Source organism: Phyllostomus hastatus, unplaced genomic scaffold (assembly GCF_019186645.2).
Source record: "Phyllostomus hastatus isolate PE091 unplaced genomic scaffold, TTU_PhHast_1.1 phas_contig_80, whole genome shotgun sequence".
Classification (NCBI taxonomy): domain Eukaryota; kingdom Metazoa; phylum Chordata; class Mammalia; order Chiroptera; family Phyllostomidae; genus Phyllostomus; species Phyllostomus hastatus.
This window is the reverse complement of record NW_025333960.1, coordinates 37879817-37900541: the sequence shown is the minus strand read 5'-3', so window position 1 is coordinate 37900541 and position 20725 is coordinate 37879817. Positions and strand designations below refer to the sequence as shown.

At 49.0% G+C, this 20725-nt stretch overlaps 1 long non-coding RNA gene across 1 annotated transcript; it reads right to left on the bottom strand.

Moving 5' to 3' along the window:
* Positions 1-1154: 1154 nt before the first annotated feature.
* LOC123826236 lies at positions 1155-4400 on the bottom strand. The gene is made up of 3 exons (XR_006787021.1): positions 4267-4400; positions 3650-4060; positions 1155-3188 (listed from the first exon to the last, which is right to left on the bottom strand). It is a non-coding gene; the product is annotated as an uncharacterized LOC123826236 (long non-coding RNA).
* Between the last annotated feature and the right edge of the window lie 16325 nt (positions 4401-20725).

The following is a 20725-nucleotide window of genomic DNA, read 5'->3' as shown; positions in this document are numbered from 1 at the left end:
GGTGGTACAGGGTCCCGGAGGGAGACCCCGCCCCGCCCCTAAATACGTTGCAGACGCCCCAAATTCCACCGCAGCACAGTCGCTCCTCTGATTTGCGGTTTTCCGTGGGGAGGGTGGCGCACCGGTGCACAATATGAGTTTTCGAGCGTCTTTCTCGAGGCCTGAGATGGGAGAAACCTGCCGGACGCGGGACTCGGAGGGAAGGTGAAGTGGGCACAGGCCACCTGGCCGGTAAAAGAGGTGCTCAGAACAAACCACACTACTCAAGACCTGGCCAGGAGGCTGCGCTCCTTAAAAGCAGAGAGAGTTTTGAGACATAAATAAATAAGGGCTTGAGAAGAAAATGTAAAAGGTATTTACATTTTCAGGAGCCGTGCTGGGACCTGGTGTGACAATCCTCAGGAGGAGATTCTGAAAATCACAGCTCTGGCCCCACGCTCCCATTAACATCAGTCTCCCCTTTAAATCAGAACCTTCAGCTGCCCCCAATTCACTCCTTTATTCTGACTGCCTATAAGCCTGTAATAATAGCTAATTTTCATTGAGTGCCTACTATATGCCAGGCACTGTACCATGTATTTAAATCGATTCATTTATGTAAGCCTCACAACAGCCCTATAAATTTGGCTGTATTACTAGCCCTTGGTGACAAAGGTGGAAACTGAGGCACAGAATGATAAAAGGAACTGCCCAAGGTCACACATCAGTAAGTGGCAAGACTGGACTCCCACACAGGCAGCCCAACTCTAGAACCTGCTTTCTCAGCCATTAGCACCAGTGGTCTCCTTGCAATGAACTGAGAACATACTGTGTGTCAGGTAAACATTTCCTCTTAGGTTATTTCATTCATTCATTCATTCATTTCTGTGCTGCCTTCGTCCTCGAGGAATTTGAGAATTTGTGGGATGGTGACAGGAGCGGAGGCTCTTTCAGGGGAAACAGAAAAGAAAACAACTGCTGAGATCACAGCTGTCACTCTTGAATGAATGAACGTGGACCAATACGTTCTGTTTTAAAACAGCCTGACAGACTTAATTTTGCCAGTGCTATAGACATACTGGTGTAGGGCCCTGAAGTACCATCGTGGCTCCTCCTGTTTAATACTGTTAACTCAAGAAACAGTCAAACCTGTAGAAAATTTTTGTTGAGTTTATTTGAGCCAAACTGAAGACAGTTCCAGGGAAGCAAAATCCCAATGTACTGAGAAAATGCTCCAGAGAATGGCACTTTAGCACCTTATTTTATATATTACCATCAAAAGAGGGAGGCCCAAGGGGCATACAGGAAATCCCTTAGAGATAGATAAGGGAGGCGGGAGAAAGCTAAACAGGGAAACCTCTGGGGTTGGGTAAAAAGTAAAATAATAGACACTTTTCCACTGGTGGGTACAGGATAGTTAATAGTCAACAATTAACATAATAACAATAACAATGAGGGGATTTGCCCCCTGGTGCAGCGCCTGTGCTTTGAGGGGTCAGGAAAAAGGAAATTTGACATTCCAAAGGTATGTTATCATGGATGCAAAAAGACAACAGACAGGCTCAGTTAAGTTAAAGGTTGACTTTGTTACTGGCCTGGGACAGGAACATCTGCCATGAACTGCTTATAGTTAGAAAGTTTTCATTTCAGACCATCCATTGTGGTTAGGTTACTTTAGGTCAGAGTTTGTAAGGCTGCCACGCAGGCCTCCCCTGAGCTTGTCAGGTTAACATGTGGCCCCTTTTCTTCCACAACACCAACAAATCAATTCCCTACAATGAATGGACTGTGCATATCTTTGGAGGCTGGGGCATTTGATACACTAATTACTATTATCCCTATTGCTATCCTACTTAGATTGCTATAAAGGGTGATTGCTTTTGTCTACCCCCTCTGTAGGAGCATGAAGTGCTGGACATCCCATTGTATCTACAGACATTTCTGTCAAGTGTTTTCTGCTCACAGACACTGCCCTGCAAATATGTCTACCCCTCGGCCTCTCTGCAGTGTTACTACCGCATCGTATTGGTCATTCTCCTCTCAACTTCTGTTATAAGCCCTAGAGGCCAAGGCCAAGTCTGTCAGCATTATTGTTTGCTCATGACGCACCACCTGGCACGGGTCTGGGCTTGCAGCAGGTACGTGTTAGAAATGGGGACCTGAGCAGTAGCATCAGAATGTCACTGGCCTTGCTCTGACTGTTCTGCAGTCTGTTCCCCCCTGGCCCAGCAGGTTGCTTCTACCACTTGGCCTTGTAAGGTGGACACTATTATTAGAACCACTCTTTAGCTGAGGAAAATGGAGGACCCAGGGACAGAACCCTTGTCTCTGGACTGCCCTCTCTTTTTGTGTCAGATTGCTGAAAACCCAGCTATCCCTTCCTCGGCACAACCACCTCCCGCCCCTGCATCCCCAGTGTAACCAGCCCCCACTAGATCTCCCCGTACCCCTGTAAGGCAGTTGAACCGGGGCTGGGGATGGGAATGAACCTCTGCACTGAGGTGATCATGTAGCCCCAGACAAGTCACCATTTCCAGAGTTAACATGACGTGCTCTGCCTCAGAGCATCATTCCACAGCATTTAATTACATGCTCCATACAGAGGCCATCTCGAAGCATTCTAAAGATTCTGAGCAGCAGAAAGTGACATGGTTGTCAGGGCAAGCCCAGGGGTTCTGGACTCTGACAGATCTGAGTTTGGATCTGATTCGGCCTCAATTCTGTAATCTTGCCGAGCCTCAGTGTCCTCACGTGTCAGATGCAGACAGCCCCTGATGCTACCTTGCAGACTCTCATGAGGGCTGAGGGTGAAATTAGCCATGTGTAAGGTCCTCAGGACAACCCTCGGCTCAGAGAGAACGCTCCATAAACAGAACATTATTCCAATGGTGACACTCCACGCCAGTGCCTCCAACAGACACAGACACACTGGTCAAGTGCGGTGGCACTGCCTTCTCAAAGGACTCATTTTTCCAGAGCAGCAGCAAGCTCACGTGGAACCAGAATGAAACTGGGCACAAGGGTGTCGTGAACACGGAGCCATCCAGTGGCCAAGGGTGACTGGGAGGGACACTCTCTCAGCCCCCTCCGTCCTCCGGGGTAGATAATCCAGGTTCCTCTGTCTTGGGCTCCAAGTCTCTTTTTCCAATCAGGTGATTGTTCTGACACTGCTTCCGTATTGGAAGTCTGTAACTAACTTCTAATAAAAACTGGAAATAAAAGCAAAGGACAGTTTTAAATTTTTCGTCAAGAATGCATTGGTGCCCTGGCTGGCGTAGCTCAGTGGATTGAGTGCTGGCCTGCAAACCAAAGGGCTGCTGGTTCAATTCCCAGTCTAGGGCACATGCCTGGGTCACGGCCCGGTCCCTGGTGGGGGGCTCATGAGAGGCAACCACACATTGATGTTTTTCTCCCTCTCTTTCTCCCTCCCTTCCCCTCTCTAAAAATAGATAAATAAAGTCTTAAAAAAAAAAAAAGAATGCAATGGTGATTCATTTTTCCAGTGAGAAGAACAGCTCTGTATGACACAACACCCGACCTGGTGGGACATCCAGGGTGGGAAGAAGGGAAGGGGCTCCTCTGATACCTGCTCCTACCCAGGGCGCCCACTGCCCATCGCGGGACTGTTTGTTCCCTTCACAGCATGTCACCCCACCCCCGCCCCATGTACCTGTTACACATACTCCTCTTTCTTATCCGTCTGGCACACCAGACCACAGGGCGGGGGACTAGCCCCTGCTGCTGTGCCCTGGGGCAGGCACTCAGTGCACAGATGTGAATGGAGGAAGTCCGTCTGAGCATTCCGCTGGGGAGACTCAGAAACTTGAAAGGACGTCAAAACAAGGAAGAGGTGCCAGGTGCCAAGTAGGTGAGAGGCTGGGAGGGAGGCAACCGGGGAGTGCCTGGGGAAGGACCCCGTGTCTGCCGGCAGTTGTTTCTAGGGAGGGAGAGAGTCAGTGCCTCCAGGACGGAGCTCCTGTCATCCTCCCTCCAGCCCTCTTGCGTCCAGCACGGGCCTGGGAGGCAGGACACGTTCCACAAATGCGTGTGACTGAGAGAACAGGAGTGCAGAGGAGCCGACCTGGAGAGAAGGGGGAGGGGAAAGAGGTGGGAAAGCCCCTGGGCTGTTGGGCAGAGGGCGCCTCCACCTCCGGGGCAAGGTAGCCTGTGGCCAGGTGGCAGAGGACAGGTGTGGCCAGAAGGGAGGTGGGGGTGCTGCATGTGAGTGTGAGGAGCCTGGGGTTCATTTTTAAAGCACTAATGGGGAAGCGGAGATGACAGTCTCACCTGGTCTTCTAATGAGGGTTGCTGTCAAAACCGAGCAGAAAGTGGTCGCCCAGGCCACTGACCACGTGGAGAGAAGGGAGAGCAACTGAGCCCAGGCTGAGCCAGTCGGGCCCCCGGGAGGGGAAAGGGCTGACTGGGGACTGCGGGAGGAGCAGAAAGAAGGGAACACAGTGATTGGGAAAGAAGGGGCGGGCCTGCAGCCCTACGGAGCTTCCTGATGGGTGGCAGACAGGACACATTCCAAAGGCACACTGTTATTTGGAGGAAAGGACTCAAGGACCTGTAAGGACGTCAGAGCAACCAAAACACCAGCTTTACGGAGGATGGCCCCTGACCTCCGCCTTCTCCTCCTCGGCTCCGAAAACAACGGTGTTTTAAGTAAGAGCAACATCAGGGCTTCTGTGGTGTGATGCAAAATATATATACAGTCTTTGTCCTCAGTTCAGGCACAGAGGACAAAATCCTTGGTGTTTCCGGAGTGATAGGAGTGCCTTCAGTTATTAAGAAAGCACTTTCAACCTGAGTTGATGGTAACGAGGTAACTTTTGGTGGGCCCCTAGGTGACTTCAGGATGGGGGCTGCTTGCCAGGGGACCCACCTCAAGACGAGAGGGTTGGGACTTTGGTTCCCAAACACACCTCTGGGAAGGGGAGAGGGGCTGGAGATTGAGTTCAGTCACCCCTGGCCGGTGACTTCGTTAATCGTACCTACCTGATGAAACCTCAGCGAAAACCCCTAAATGATGGGGTTTGGGGAGCAGAACTTCCAGGTTGGCGAACTTACTGAGATGTGGGGCAGCTGACTCACCTGGACAGGCCCCCGGAGGCTCCTCCCCCTCCCCCACCATGGTTCTCTTCCACTCAGCTGTTTCTGAGCTGTATCCTCGATAAACCAACAATAGTAAAATGCCTTCCTGCATTCTGGAACTTGAGGGGGAGTCATGGGAACCCCCAAAATTATAGTTTGCAGAGCAGAAGTGTGGGTAGCCAGGGGATCCCAGTTATGGCCGGCATCTGAAGTGGGACGGTTTCGTGGGATGGAGCCCTAGACCTATGGGGTCTGCATTACCTCTGGGTAGTTGGTGTCAGAATTGACCTGAATTGTTGTATACCCAGTCATTGTTGGAGAATGGCTATTGGTACCAGAAATAATTACACAGGATCCTGAAAGTTTGGCTTCCAACACATATGTCATATTTAGTGTTAAATAAACACGTTGCATTAAGCAAGCCCAGTCCTCGGCCAACTCTCTCTTCAGCCTCCACCTTCCCTATGACCGTGTCCACCTCCTCACTGACGGCCAATGCTGCCATCACCCAAAATCCAGGAGGTGGATTGGCTTAATAATGCTTTGTCTCTCCCGGTAGAACTGAAACTCAAAGGAGTGCCTCTGAGGAGGAATTGATCTTTCCCAGTGACATTTCAGGTACCAGATCCTGGTGGGGAAAATGTTACTGGAGGAGGATTGTCCCAACATCCCTCGTGGATGCATATTAAGTAGCCACCTTGTTAGGAGGGCCCAACGAAGCATGCATCCGTTCAGTTTCATTCAGGAGACATCTGTTGGAAGCCTGCCCACCAAACACAAGTGTTAGGCCCTAGACATGAGATATTTCATTAATCCTCAGACAGTGCACTGGACCAAGGTCACGTGAGCTAAAGGGGCAGAGGCAGGGTTCCTGGAAGAGCACACAGTCGCCCGCCTCAAGAACACTACTGTCTGTCTGATAGCAGGGCTCAATCTGGAAACAAATCGCAATCGTTTATAGGTGGAACACAGCAAGGTGTGAAGCAGAGAAGGGACATGTGGTGGGATATAGTAAGTCCCAAGAGCTAAGAGGATTTTGTGGAAAGGAAGGCTTTTGACCAGGGCCTTGGATGAAGAGCAGGATGTCCAAGGACAGAGATGAAGAGAAAGGTATCCAGGCAAAGGCTAGCTTGAGTGCAGGGCACAGCCTGAGAGCCCAGAACAGGTGTCTTTCTCAGAGAAGTGATGTATCGAGTTCTACGGTTTGGTCCCTCGTCCCCCACCTCTCCAATTCTGTTTTTGTCTTTTTGCTGATTAATACCAACGACATACATTTGCATAGAGCTTACCTTGAACACTTCAGAGTATGATTTCATTAGCTTCTCTAAACAGTCCTAAAAGGTGGTGAGGGAGGGTATTGTTAACATTTTGCCGAGTATACAAATGACTGACACAAGGAGATTCTGAATAAATGTTGAATGAGTGAGTGAATGACTTGCCCGAGGTTGCCAGCACGAAATGAGAGAGCGTGAGGACCAAACCTCGCTCTGCTGTCTCCAATCCCAGACTCTTTTTACTACTGTACCTATGTATCTGGGGGATTTAGCAGTGCCTTTGTGTATGTGTGCTGGAGAAGGAATTAGACGTGTTATTGTGTTTTATAATGTGCTGATCATTTGAAAAAGGCTCTGGGCGTGAGAACAATGCAAGCATTCATCAAAGGACTTCAATAGACTGACAGCAGCAACAATAACTTTAAATTAAAGGAAGCGGAGTATTTCATGTGACTCCTCTCTTGAGGAGTCAGTGCAAAGGCATCAGGATTTGGGGAAGCCGGATGGGGCCCCCTGGAAGAGAGACAAAGCCGAGAGTTACAGGATAGGTGTGGAGCTAGCAGGCTGGACAGGCCCCCACCAGCCAGGCGAGCAAGCCCCAGGCCAGCAGGACCTCGACCAACTTCCAAAGGCTTTTCCACCACTTGGGTGATTGTCATTGACTGGTAACTGTGAGTAACCATCAGGCCAAGAAGGGGACCTTAGAAATTATCCTTTTATTTTGCAGGAAAAAAATGGTACCTTTTTACTAATTCTACTTCTTGGAAAATTGTGTCACTTAAAGTCCTTAGTAGGGCTGCTCTGCCTTTTAATTCTGCTCATGGTTTCTGCCGTGAGTCTTGCAAGTCGCCAGATGGGCAACATCTTCCTTTCCCAAGATTCCCACTTAAACTTCAGAAGCCTGTCTCCTCAAACCCACCCAACATCGAGGGCCAGGGGGAGGACAACCACAGTCCAAACTGGATTTCCCACTGCCGCAAGGACTGCAGGAAGCTTGCTCTCTTTCCGACAGGTCGTGATCCTCTTGTATAATCACCTGCCCAGAAACCCCCAGTCGGTGCTGTTGAGCTGAGGAGCCAGAAACACAAAGGACACAGCTTATCCTCCTGGGAGGCCCAAAAGAGATGGCCCTTGGCTACAAAGGGGTGGGGTCTGACGATCCCTGCAGGAGGGCCTGCCAGGGGCTAGTGGCAGGAGAGGCTGTGACACCCAGGGCTTATCCCAGCCAGTCCCAGGAGCTCCACAGAGCGTCCCCAGATGCTGAAGGACTGCCTGTGCCCCGTTGCATCACTGCTCCCCAAAACGGCGACTGGTCCTGTTTGTCTTGTCCTCCCCTCCCCATCACCACCCACTCTTTTCTTTCCTGCCTCCATTCTTTTGCTGTGTGTTCTCACTCCTCTCTCATGTCATCCTCCAGTTCATATTATTATCAACACAAGAAATGTCCAAACCTGAAAGAATTTTTATGAGTTTGAGCCAAAGGGCCAGCAATTCCTGGGGAAACAAAACCTCAACAAAGAAATTGCTGGGGAAACAAAACCTCAAAAAACAAAAACCTCAACAAGAAAATGCTTTTCAAAATGGCTGTTTTGCACCTTATTTTATACATTACAATCAATAGATTGTAATGGGGTATGTAATGGGGATTTCTGTAACCCCCTTCTGTAAGGGGGTTACAGAAATCCACTGGTGATAGGTTAGGGAGGTAAGAGAAAGCAAAGTGGGAAAACTGGGATTGGATAAAAAAGTAAAATGACAGACACACTTCCTTTTACATAGATGGAGGCAGAATTTGTGGTCTCTACTCTGGTGCAGTGGTTGTGGCCCAGAAGTGTGGAAAAAGGGAAGTTACCTTGACATTACAGAGGTGTGTTTTTGACAGGGGAACTCAAGAGCTAAAGATTCTAGCCTTAGTTGATTGGCTTAAGTGATTAATGCAAACGCTGGAAAGTTGTTATTCCTGAAACTGGAATGCATGAAGGTGTGACTCCAGGAAGTGACAAGCAATTCAACCTTTGTGTCCCAGGGGCCTGAGGAAGATGGCATCTGAGCCATTGTGTTCCAGGGAGGGAATGCCTCTGATGCAGATAAAGAATTGTTGATCCGCAGATAAAGAAGTACTAGGCAAAGTGTGCCAGACTGCAACTCTTATGCAATTAACCTTATTCCCAAACCCCCTACCTACCCTTTCTTCTCCTTGTAAAAAGGTCAGCTTGAGACGTGAAGACGGATTTTGAGGGTACATAACCAACTGTCTTCTCGGATCACTGGCCATCTGAATAAAGCACCCATAAAGATCCAATCCTTGTCTCTGATTATTGGTTCTGGGAGTGACAGGCAGCACAAACACTGACTGTTCCCATTTCATTATCACAGACACAGAAAGACAATAGACAGGGCTTGAGCAAGGTGATGGTTGACCTTTGTCAGGGAAGATTCTAGCCTAGGCCCTGACTACCCTCTACAAATTGCTTTTAGTTAAAAAGTCTTAATTTTAGAAAATCCTACGTGGTTACTTTAGGTCTCTGAGTTTGTAAGGCTACCAGGCACGCCTCCCTGAGCTTGTCAAGTGTAGTATGTGACCCCTTTTTGTCCACAATATCTTCACTCCAGCTGTGTCCTGATGTCACCTTGCCCTGGGACTTCCCTCCTGGGACACTGGGACTGACCATAGACAAACCTGGAAGAGACAAGGGCCACAAGGTGACAGTGGGCCAGCAGGGGTGAGAACTGGTGGATAAATGTCTCGTCTTCTTTCCCTTGAGTGGACAATTCTGCATCCCATTCTGTAGGGCTCCTCGGAGGCAAACAGCCGGACCACACCCCAGGGGTCTTCTGTGGAGACTAACTCGGTAACGCAGCGCCCCAGGTATGTCTCTCCTTCCCTTCGTGTGCAGCGATTCCCTGTCCCTGCCTCCTGTTCCTGGGGAACTTCCCCAGATTGACTGCTTATTCTGTGTAAGCTTTTGTCTTCAACTCTGCTTGGGGGGAACCCAAAGTCACAACTCTCCTTTCCTCCCAGTTCCTGCTGGGCCTCCAGCCTCTTCTCTGTACTGCTCTGTTGGCCTCTCAGTGCCTGTTTTCCTCCCCAGTCCACCTTGCAGACAGTGTGTCACAGGCTGACTGAATGTGAGGAAATCAGAGATGCCATCAGCACCTGGTTCCTTGGGAGCTTTGGTCTCTGTGTCATCACATCATCAAGGTAGAGGAGGGCGGCAGGGACCAGGGGCTAAGGAGAGGAGAGAGATGCTTGTGGGTTCTGTCACCAGATTAATGGGGTTTGTTCACCTGCATGCATCAAAGCTCAGTCAAATTTGAACAGGAATGAGCAGCAAAGAAAGTAGAGGTTTATTAGTTGAGGAAATGGCACCAAACCTGGAGTCACAGGTAAACAAGTGTTCTCCCGATGGCTTCCAGGGGTTAGATTACATAGGAGAAAAAACCTTAATCCTGGTGACTAAAGGAGCTGGGATTGTGGGCTCTACTGATCGGCTGGGGCCAGGGTAGGGACCGGTTGATTACTGTGGCAGGTCCTGAGGTCAGCCATGGCATTGTCCTGCCTGCTTTCGTGAGGGTGTGGTCAGTAGGGTCATTCCACTTTCCTGGGAGTGGGCCAGGAGCTGAAACACAACTGAAGTCCAGATGTTATTTTTAGCTTGAATGAAACTCTGTTTCTGTGGTCAATGGACCTGAGGCTTTTGTTCTTAAGACAGTTTGATATTGACTAGAATCCCATGCCCCAAAGCTTAGTGATTAAGGAGGGAGTGGACAGACAGAAAGGAGAAAGTGTCATGTTAAAGAAATGACATCTCTATGAAGTAATGTAACTTCATTGGCCCTGGCTGGTGTGGCTCAGTGGATTGAGCACCAGACTTCGAACCAAACAGTCACCGGTTCGATTCCCAGTCAGGGCATATGCCTGGGCTGCAGGCCAGGTCCCCAGTGGGGGGCACATGAGAGACAACCACACACGATGCTTCTTTCCCTCCCTTCCCCTCTCTCTAAAAGTAAATAAATAAAATCTTAAAGAAACAGAAGTCTTAATTGGAATAGAAGTGACTAGTGTCAGGGATGAGGGAACTTTCCCCTTTACATCTTAGTTCTTTCAGCTGGCTGAATAACTCAAATGACATACAGCAGAATAATAGGAGAAAATTAGGTTTTAATACTTGCATACAGGGAATTCATATGAGCATGAACATTCTCAAGACAGTAAGGCAAAATGAGGCCTATATGTCATTCAGAGCAAGGGAAGGGGAAGTCAGGCAATTCAAAAGAGATAAGAAGAGTTATTGTTTAGTAGACAAATGTGTATTGGGCCCTCTTGAAACAACCGGGCGTAGAGAGGTCTTTGGTCAAATGGGTTTTTGCCAGGTTCTTCCCTGTCAATCACCTCTAACTGATACTAAAATACAGCTATCTATGATGAGAGCTCCCTTCCTGGGGCAAGCCCTTTGTCTAAATTCTCTCAGGCAGTCAGGCAGAAGGTCAAAGTTTCCTCCTGAGCCTTCTGTGCCTCGATTGTTTTCAGTTCGAAAACAATGCCAGATTAGCATATCCTGGGGTGACTCATTCTGAACCCCAACACTAGTCAGGTCTGGGAGAGAGATCTATTTATCTCTTGTTCTTTGGGGTACCTGGTTCTCTGGAGGTAGGCCTGGTGCTGGCTGAGGGATCCTTCCCATCCCTCACGGCCTCTCCCCCAGCACCCCACCCCATCTCACCTGGGCTCATTTTCCTGAAGCTTCTTCTCCAGCCTCCCCAGGGTGCCTCTCCCTCCAGTGGTTGCGGCCTGACCTTAAGTAGACTGTCCACTCTCCATCCTCAACGAGGCAACAACAGATTTTTTTTTTTTGCTGGGGCCTTTAGTCTCTGGCAGGAAGTACTCATCAGCTGAAGGATTCCCCTCCTGGGGCTGTCCCAGGCTCCTGTGGGAACCTATTGCTGTAAGTCTAGAGAGTGATAAACGCTCCCCAACCTGCCACATTCCAGGCAACAGGTGAGGAGAAAATGGAGTAAATTCTGGGTCAGCTTAGGGCTTGGTAAAATTTCTGGGGTGACAGAAGGGGAGAGGGAGCAACAATTCAGGATATTTAAAAAAAGGATTCAGAATTTATTTGTGTTGGATAACAATCTCGTCCTCCTGATGCAGGTGTCCTGGGGGTCCAGGCATCCCAGGGTCCACGACCCATGATTGGCTCTTGGCTTCACACAGGAAAGAATTCAAATACGAATCAGCATAGAGTTTAAAGTGAAAGACTTAATTAGTGAAGCAGTGGAATGGAGGGAAGGCTACTCCACGGGTAGTACAGCCCTTCCCTAGTGGGGCTCAATAACTTCCTTTATTCAGGCTCATTTAATCAAGGGGTGGGGCTTTTAATGAGAGAAAGGAATATTCAGGATTTTGGGGGCAAAGAGGTAGAGACTTCCCTGAAGAGCTCCATCGGCCATTGTGTGACTTTTTATGGGCTTTCCATTTCTGATCACGGTGGCGTGGGTCGTGCTGTTTAGAATGATGATGTGTTATTACAATGAGTGTAGACGGAGGCTAGGGGTCACTGCGAGGTGAACTTAGTCACTGTGCTGTATCGAGCTGGTCTTCTGCTGATTCTAAGCCATAAATCCACTGGTGGTTGGTCTCACCATCTCCATGATAGTCCCTGTAGCTCTTATCAGTGAGAGCCGTTCTGTTTGTTCTGTTTAGCCACGCACCCTATCTCACTCCAATCCCAGCATGCGAGAAGCATCGCTTTCTTCCTGTGTTGTAACTCAATTTAATGTCTACTCTAAGCCCCACCTGGCAGGAAAATCCACATCAGTCATTGCTGAATCCTCATTTCCTGTCCCCATCCAGAACCCCCAGAACCCAAGTGCCTGAGAAGTTAGGGTGGCACCCAGACCTCCCTCCATGCAGATGTCATTTTCCAAAGCACAGGAAAAGAAACCTCAGCTGGGCTCTGTTTTCGTATCAAACACGGGGAGCAGAAATCTCTGCCAAGGCTGGGATTCCCCAAAGACCTCTCCATCGAGGATGACTGTACAGGGGTGAGGGCACCCACAGCCCCCTCCCCTTCCAGGCCCTCATGGCTTCTTCTCTCTCAGAGGCCATCTGCCTTCCCTCTCCTTTCCCTCCCCTCCCCCTGCCACATAAAACCCAGTGGGGTTAGATTTGTCTCAAAGGACAGGAGGAGCCATTGATCTCAGGCTCCTTCTGCTTCCACCAAGCCCAGCCTCTGACAAGGAATGACCAATCTGACAGTCTGCTTGAAATAGAAGAATGGGCAACACACTATGAGAAACACACAAATTAATATGTCAAACTGTCACCCTGCCACTCATTCAATTCTCCAGCACTTTGTGGACGCCTACTCAGGGGCCAGGCACCATACTAGCACTGGGAACACAGATGTGACTAGAGGAAGTTCTTCCGGGTTCAGTGCTCAAACTAGTCTGTCCTAATGGGGAAGATGGATGGGAGGTCATCTAATATTAGGACTAAATGACAACATAATAGAAATATGTAGCCAGAGTCATAGGAGCTGAGACAAGGACGCTGCAGACTTGGCCTGTGCCCCAGGGGGTACTCACCTAGGAGGAGACCTCTGAGCCGACACCTTGAGAATGAAGAGAATGTTGCAGCAGAGAAAAGACCAGGAAAGGCATTCTAGGCACTTGTCAAAGTAGAATCAAAATACTAAGCCATTCTTCAAGAAACAGGTTGGCCTGGAGGTAGATTGCTCATTGGGTGAGGGCAACAGTAAGGGAGGAGTTTAGAAAAAAGAACAAAATCCCCAAGGAAGGCTGTGACTGATGGTTTTTCCTTTGTTTCGTGCTGGGGTGGGAGTGGAAATGCAAAAAAAAAAAAAAAAAATAGCCCTTTCTTTTCTCCTCAAGTTTGGAACCAATTGAGAAATAAGGCACAGGAAATGGATCAACTTTATGGTAGATAAAAGCTAGACTGGGGGACACAATGTAAACGGGCAGTCCCCATGGACTTCCTAATATGCCGTGGCCGCTGTAGACAGACATTCATTCAGCTGCAGGGAGACCTGGGCAACCTCAGCCCTTCCCCTCCCCACCCAGCAGGTTTGCTACGTGATAAACAGCCCGGAATATACTCCCTCCGTAGGCAGACTCATCCTAAAGAGAGTATTGTATTAGTTCACTGGGGCCTCCATAACAAAGTACCACAAACTGGGTGGTTTAAACAACAGAAATTTATTCCCTCATAGTTCTGGAAACTAGAAGTCCAAGGTCAATGCGTCAGCGGGTTTGGTTTCTTCCGTGGCCTCCCTCCTTGGCTTACAGATGACCTCCTTCCCTGTTTCTTCACGTGGTCACCCTTCAGTCTGTGCTGTCTGAGTCCTAATCTGTTTTTATAAGGACACCAGTCGCAGTGCATTAGGGCCCGCCCTCACAACCCCATTTTAACTTAATCACCTCTTTAAAGGCCCCCTCCCCAAACATAGTCACATTCTCAGGGCCTAGGGGTTAGGGCTTCAACCTGTAAATTTGGGGGGAACACAGTTCAGCCCCTAACAAGGACCCAGCAGGTCTTAGCAGAGCACACTCACTTCCTTCTCTCAGACTTTCCAATCAGATAGGTCTTTCTTCCCAGGAGAGGGGCCAGAGAACTGAGGAGTGTGGCTCAGTGGAATGTCCTCCCCACGGGAACACGGGAGAACGGATGGAGGCTGCGTGGCTCACCCCACATCCAGTCCGTGTGTACTCACATTGGTTGTTATTGCTTTCTGAAATAAAGGGCTATCTCACACTTATGCACCAATCAAACTTTCCAAAGCACTTTCACATCCATAACACAAAGCATAGAGAGGAAGATACAAGAGTTTTTGAAAATCACCTAATCCTCCTCCCTGCTCTTACTGATGAAAGAACCAGGCCTTGAAGTTTAAGAGACCAGCCAAGGGCCACCCAACTGGCTAGCGGTCACCTGTCTTCCAGCACTACCAGATGTACAAGTTCATTTGACTTAAGGTCCCCAACACAAAACTTTCTTCCCTCTTTATATCTTCTCTGTAGCATCTATCCTAAAGATCAGCATGCTGTTTGAAAGGTAACTTAAGTAAAAGAGATTCTGAGAGTGGCTAACTTCTCTGAATGGACTCAAGTCACTTGACCTCAGAAGTGTATTTGTTTATATTTGCATAGGGTCTGATCCACAGTAGGTATTCAATTCATATTAGCTGCATGCATGCATGCATGCATGCGTGAATGAACGAATGATTGAAGAGCCATAAGACTGGAGGCAGGAAATGTCATATTTTCAGAAGTGGATGAAGAGGGATTCTTTAAACAATGGAGCTGTGAACTTGGCATTGATCCCAGGCCAGTGCCAGGCCTTGTACTCTGGTACTTCTCCCCTTTCTCTAGCCATCTTTTGAGGTCATCTTGGGATCTTTCCTCTCCTCCAACCATCTGTATATCAAATTTGTTTCCAAGTTCTTTCCTATCTCCTTCTTTTCCATCTCCGTTGCCACAATCCTGGCCTAGGCCCTTATCACTCCATGTTGGCCGGGACTCAGGTGTCTAGGCAGGGTTGAGCGCTGAGGCCTGGGAGGCCGCTAGGAGGCTATCTCAGCAGATCAGGCTGTGGTGAACACTTGCCCTGTGTTCCCTCGCCCTCCACAGCCTGTGTCTTCCTCCTTATCTGCTCTCCTCAGATGGACCCTCTCTCTGCCTTCTCCTTTCAACCGGCTCTCAGCTCCTTATTCAGCCCGTCACAATCCCCACCCTTTCAGGCTATCTCTACCACCCTACCCAAGCCTACCCCTCCCCCACCCTCTACTTCAAGTTTCAATTAACTGGCTGCCCATAGAAAGATGCTTGCAAATTCATTCTCCCTGAAATAGAAGTGACCCATAACGAGACTTAATGAGATCATCCCCCAAGGAATTTAATAAAGGACAATCGCTCCAGCCAGTAGAATGAGAGTGTCAGCTGTATCTGAGAGAGCATTTGGGGCAGGAAGGCAGCAATTTGCTGCTCCACGTCTGGGACACATTGGTGGTCTGGGACCCCTGCCACAGGCAGAGCAGTGTGGAAAGCAGGGAGAGAGGGCAGGTCGGCCTCGTGGGAGAACAGAGAAGCACAACCTCACTCTGCAGAATTCACCAAGAGCTCATAGGAAACCCGATGCCCTTCTGACTCAGCTTTCCGTGAATTCCCTAGGTCAGTTTCCATGGTCACCAGCTTTAGGTGTCTCAAGATAAAGATTGCTGAGGGTGGATACTGTGCCCCCTCCTAAACTAGCAGACATGGGGCTGGGTGCCTAGCATGGTGGAACTTCCCTTACAGTCTCCCTTGCAGAGCAGGGAAAAATGGATGCTTGTTTTTCCTGCTTTTGCAAGCTGATCGTCTCTGCAGCCAGGAGCCGTGCCAGCTGTGGTCAGCATCCAGCCTGGCAGATGGGTCATTGGGAACTCAGGCTGAGTCCTCAGCTATCTGCACTTTTCTTGGCCTGCAGACCATCTGCCTCAACAGCAAACCTTCTTGGCACTCACAGCTCCCAGCCTTGGATCTGCTCGCTCCCTGTGAGACCAGTCTGCCTTCTCCCAACACCAAAACAACCAGCATCTGCCTCATCCAGAGACTCTCCAAAAGGTAGAGCTGAAAAGATTCCTAGGTGCAACCTAGTCCAACCTTCTCCCCAATTTACAGATGGGCAGCTGGAGCCCAGGGAGGGTAAGGGGTGTCTGTAATGCACTAGTTCTCTATATTACATAACCAGTGATCACAGTCTAGTGCATTAGTGCACACTTACTAGCTCGGTATCCATGGGTCAGGTAGAGCTTAGCTTGGCTGGGGCCCCTTCTCCAGGGTTTCACCTGGTCAAGGCATCAGCTGGGGCTGCCGTCTAATCGGTGCAAGTGGGGAAAGATCTCTCCTCCAGCTATTCCTCACCTATTGGCTGACTTCATCTTCTCACAGTTGCAGGGAGGTCCCCGCTTTCTTTTCTTCTTTATAATTAAAATTTTAAAAATGTTTATTGATTTTAGAGAGAGGAAGGGAGAGACAGAGTGAGAGAGAAATATCGATGTGACAGAGAAACATTGATTGGTTGCCTCCCATGAGCACCCCAACCAGGGATCAATCCCGAAACGCAGGTACGTGGCCTGACTGGGAACCAAAGCCCCGGCCTCCTGGTGTACAGGACAACACTCCCACCAACTGGGCCACACCCGCCAGAGCTGAAGCCCCCATCTTCTTGCCGGTCAGCTGGATGCCCTCGGCGACAGAAGTCTAGCCACAGTTCCTTGTCAAACAGCTCTCTCCACAGGCCTTGTCACAGCCTGGCAACTTATTTAAAGCCAACAGCTGGGAGTCTCTGGCCTCAGAGAGGGCCCATTCCCCCCTTTAAAAGCTTTTCCCTGGTTGACAAAAGACCCACAAGGGATAATCCACAAAGGATATCCCCACAAGGGATAATACCCCCTTCTGAGTAAATCAACTGACTCGAGATCTTACATCTTCAGAGTCTCTTCACCTTTGTTATATTCTATTGAAAGCAAGTCACAGGTCCCCACCGCACTCTGAGGGAGGGGATTATTCTGGGAATGAATAATGCATATGAATCCTAGGCCTGCCCTACGGTCCGTCTGCCACATCTAATGTCACATGGCTAGATAGTAGCAGAGGTACCATCCCAGATTCCTATGGAAATAGGTCCCAGGGGCCAGGTATGTTTCAGAATTCAGAATATTCCTGAGTTTAGAAGTCGGTTGGGCGCTTCCACCACAGACTCAGCACCCGTGGTGGGGTCTGGACGGCACTCTGTAACAGTGAAGCATGTGAGCGCTCACGCCGAGTGCTTAGCTGCACGGTGGTTCGGGTGAGGCTTCGCCACCGAATGAATTCAGATCAGATTAGGTTTTGCCAGATACGTTATGAAAGACCTATGCCTTTTCAGAGCTCCGGGAGCTTCGGAAATTCCAGGAAGGGATTGTGGACATACGACTGCCATTTGCTGAGTTCTTGCCCTCTGCCGGGCTTGGGCTAAGACATGTACATCTCATACCTCGGGGGAAGAAGAATGTTTTTGAGATAGTAACTGTTTTCCTCCCCTTTCCTTCTTCTCATTCAAGCGGGCTCTGCATTCTCTGATGTGGGGTGGGGAGAGGCTGTGGACTGGAAGAGCCTGTGACTCTTGTTTAAGTGTTCCCGAAGCTGCTCAGGCCCCAGGCAGATACTACGGGAGGGGATGCAGAGCTTTGACAAACATTCTGAACAAGCAACCCTCCTCCCTCCACAAAACCCCCAATAAAATACTGTACATAAATCCCTCACCCTAGGCTTAGGGAGAGGAGCCAGATGGGCTAGGGCTCCTGGGAGCACACCTACGCTGGCAGGACCCTACGGGACAGGGCTACCCACTGCATCCGGAGAAGCTGGAGTCTTGGGTGGCCTCCTAGTGGGAAGGGGCAGCCTGACTGGACACTGGCGTGGGGCTGCTTTCTCAGAATGTTGTGCAAGCGAGGCCTCTCTCTGTAGCCAGAGCAAGCCTGTCTGCAGCCCGGTATGGAGCTGGCTGTTGAACGCAGGAGCTAGAACACGGCAAAGGCTGACTGACTCTTCAGTGAGGACTCAAAAGGTGGTGGGAACGCCTCCCTCTCCGGGTTCCTGGGCAGCTAACTTCCTCTGAAATGTTTGGTTTGGGACACCCTCTGATCTGTTTCATTATGGCCTGGTCAAATTTCATTACATAATCCACCGGTCAAGAGCCCGGAGCCTGGTGATGAATTGGTGCAATCAGCAGGTCTGAAGTGGGAGTGTTTGGCTGGGCTGCAGGCCCTGCTGGAGTGAATCCCACCATGTGATCTGAGTCTAGCTCCAGAACCCCAGGTATAGCCTTTTACAAAATGGGTTTGTCCTTTTTCCTCTCGTGTGAGAGTATTTTTAAAATAAGACTGCCCTCTGGTGGCTAAAATGATATATGTAAATGACCCATTCCTTCAAATAGATCCAGACAAGGGACTTCGTGTCACAGGGATAAATTGCTGGATCCGGTTACTGAGTTTGTTTGGGATTAGGTGGGAGAGTGGGAGGTAATACAGGTTTTCTGTGTTTGTTGGCCTAAAAACTGGACTTTAGGTAGTTAATTGGATCTGGATAACTCTGGCTATAAATTTCGTGAGGACTGGAAACTACCTTGTTTTTGGCCCCGTGTTTTTTTATCCTAAAACCTAGCAGAGCGTCTTGGAACACGGAAGTGCTCAGAAATGTGTATTGAATGAATGGATGCATTGCAGGCATGCCTTACCAGGCAGCAACGCCATATCACTTATTTGTTTATTTTGCTGCATCTTCATAGATGCTTTGTTAGGTGTTGAAAAGGCATTGGAAAAATTCACCATCTATTATTTATTATCTTTTAAAAAACTTAATAAAATCAGAACAGAGTGACTTATTTGACATGACAAATAGATAAATCTGAAACCAGGCTTACAGGTAAAGACCTGCCCTGACCTGTGTGGCTCAGTTGGTTGGGCGCCGTCCTGCAAAGCAAAAGGTCGAAGGTTCAATTCCCAGTCAGGGCACATGCCTGGGTTGTAGGTCAGCCCTCATCGGGGCACGTACAAGAGGTAACAGACCCATGTTTCTCTCCCTTTCTTTCTTCCTCCCTTCCCTTCTATCAAAAAGTAAATAATGTTTTTTAAAAAGGTAAACCCCTGCTAGCAGAAGAATTTTCACTCTACTCAGGAACACAATAGGCTATTCTTTGGGGCAGACTGCAGATTCCAAAGGTGGCCACAATATCCCCCACCCCACATGCTCTCCTGAGAGTGTGGTCCTGACAATCCACCCACTGGGTAAGGAGTCTCTGTCCCTGAGTTCAAAACCTAATTTCTTTCCACTTTGTAGCTGTATTAATGACCGATCAAAGTTGGGAGTCCCATTGTCAAGGTCTCTGTAACATCGGCTGCTCACACCTGGAATTCTCATTTAGAGAAACCAGCAGTGTTGAAAACACACAATGGTGGCCAGACTAGCAAATAAAAATACAAGATGCCCCGTTAAATTTGAATTTCAGATAAACAACAAAGAAAGGTTTAGTATAACTATGTCCCATAAGTCCCATTTGTTACAAGGAAGTCAGTTAGCTCAGCCCACATTCCAGGTGAGGGGTTTAGACAAAAAAGGGGGTTCCAGAAAGCAGGGGTCACTGGAGGTCATCTTAGAGGCCCCCAGCCATACCTCTCTTTACCACTCTTCCTGAGAAATCCATTTTATTCCAAATAGATACTGTTGCTCGGAGAGCCAGACTGGACACTACCTTTCAGAAGTTTCTCCTGTGAGCAATGATTTTATTAGAGGAGCTAAAGGTGTGGAGGTCTTCCCACCAGGTCTTCATCTGCCTAGTGCTGCCTCGGATGGATGTGTTGCTGCCTGTTTCCCGTGTGAACAATGAAAGGGGGGATGAAAAATGAATCACAGGGTTTGTACGTATGTGTCCACAGTGTTGCTGAGGTCTGTAAGCCAGTCATAAACCTACATCTGACGGATAGTGCGGTTGTGGGCATTTGCTTCCTGTAAAAGAATGTGAACTGAAGCCGTCAACTTCAGACAAGGGAGGGTGGTACGGAGAAATCTGTGTGAAAGTATAAATGCAGGTCTGCGTCATGCAGCAGTCCTTTTGCTGATAACAACTAGAGCGGCTGGAAAAATGAAAAAAGAAAATTCTGTTTGTAGGCACCAGAGAGCTGCCCAGGCAGCCAGAGTTCAGGGAGCCAAGATTCCAGAGAGAAGAGAACTTTAGGAGCTGACAGTGTCTTCCTCCTATGAGGAATGTGCTGAATCGTAAATGCCGTAGGATGGAGAAGCTGAAAAGCTGAAAAGCTGAGTGTAAATTGGTGGCCAAAATGTAGGACTCCAAGCAAAGCTTTTGGTGGTCTCCGTGGGCTGGGAAGAAAAAAATTGGGAGTTTTGGAAAACCAAAGCAGTCAGAAATTGAGATGCTGAGATCCCAGAAAGACAGGAAGCTCAGAGAAGTGAACTCAGCAGTCTGAACTGCTGTCTCTCCCTAAGGTCCAGAGGTCAAGAGGTGGAGGACTGAGCCCCGGAATCAGCAGTCTCATAGTGCTAGAAGTTCAAGGGCCACTGTAGCGGAGGGGTCGTGTGAAGGAAGCTCGCAGCACCACACCTAGGAGTAAGTGCAGATGGGAAATGAAACCGGCCTCAGGCTGAAACCCAGCCTTACTTCAACTCAGCCCCTGCTCCTATTCAAACTGCCTGCCAGAAGTTAACGAGAGACATCTGTATGGAGGAAGATGATGTCATAGAGTGCAGGGGTCTTCAAAGTTGAACCCGCGTCTGAATCACCTGGAAGGCTTGTTAAAACACAGAGTGCTGAGACCTGTCCC